The 614-nt window shown below is 63.5% G+C and overlaps 1 protein-coding gene across 3 annotated transcripts in view; it reads right to left on the bottom strand.

Annotated features, from left to right (window-relative positions):
• Positions 1–219, bottom strand: part of NUB1 (negative regulator of ubiquitin like proteins 1) — a 47,008-nt gene extending 46,789 nt beyond the window's left edge. The window contains exon 1 of one of the 3 annotated variants that reach the window (XM_019508115.1): positions 128–219. The gene's annotated coding sequence lies outside the window, so the exon portion shown is untranslated. The remainder of the gene's footprint in view (positions 1–127) is intronic. The other 2 variants (XM_019508114.1, XM_019508112.1) reach the window with 2 other exon arrangements.
• Between the last annotated feature and the right edge of the window lie 395 nt (positions 220–614).

Here is a 614-nt window from a genome sequence, read left to right as displayed (position 1 = left end):
CAATTCCCCCCCGCGCCCTAGTGTAGACGGCCCTCGGCAGCAGGGGCGGGGCAAGCAGCGGGGGCGGGGCCGAGCCCCCCCAAAGGCGCGGGGAGGCCCCGCCCCTGCTCGCGGAGGCGTCGCTCACCTGCGCGGCGGGTCTCGGCCGGGCTTCGCGCATGCGCCCTGCGACTCCTGGTTGTTGCCCCCCACGCGCCCCCGGGTCCCTACGGAAGCCCGGAAGGGCCGCGGGACAGGGGAGGTCACGTGAGGGCGGGTGCCGGCGCCATCTTGGCCGCGCTTTTTCGGGCTACGCTCCAGAGCTCTTCGGGGGAGGGGACACAAATAGAATCCCCCACCAAACCCAGTGTGAAACATGTTCTTGCCCTAGAAAATGGGCTCTGTTCTTCCTCCACATTCCTAAAAAAGGAGGCTCAGCTCCGAGCTGTCGGTGCCTCTGGGGGGCCTCCAGTCGAGACAGGTGAGAGCCCTGCTCGTACCCCCCTCCCCATCTCCTTTTTCAATTTCCATATTCTGTTTTTTTTTTCCTTCAGGGAGAGAAAGTCCGAATTTCTGCATCTTTTCCTGGGGCTGCGCATGCCTGGCCCCCCACTCTTGATAAAAATCACAGTTAA

Source organism: Gavialis gangeticus, unplaced genomic scaffold (assembly GCF_001723915.1).
Source record: "Gavialis gangeticus isolate Ggan-Ray unplaced genomic scaffold, GavGan_comp1, whole genome shotgun sequence".
Taxonomy (NCBI): Eukaryota; Metazoa; Chordata; order Crocodylia; family Gavialidae; genus Gavialis; species Gavialis gangeticus.
Note: the sequence above shows the minus strand (reverse complement) of the source record. Positions and strands in the feature narration are given on the sequence as shown.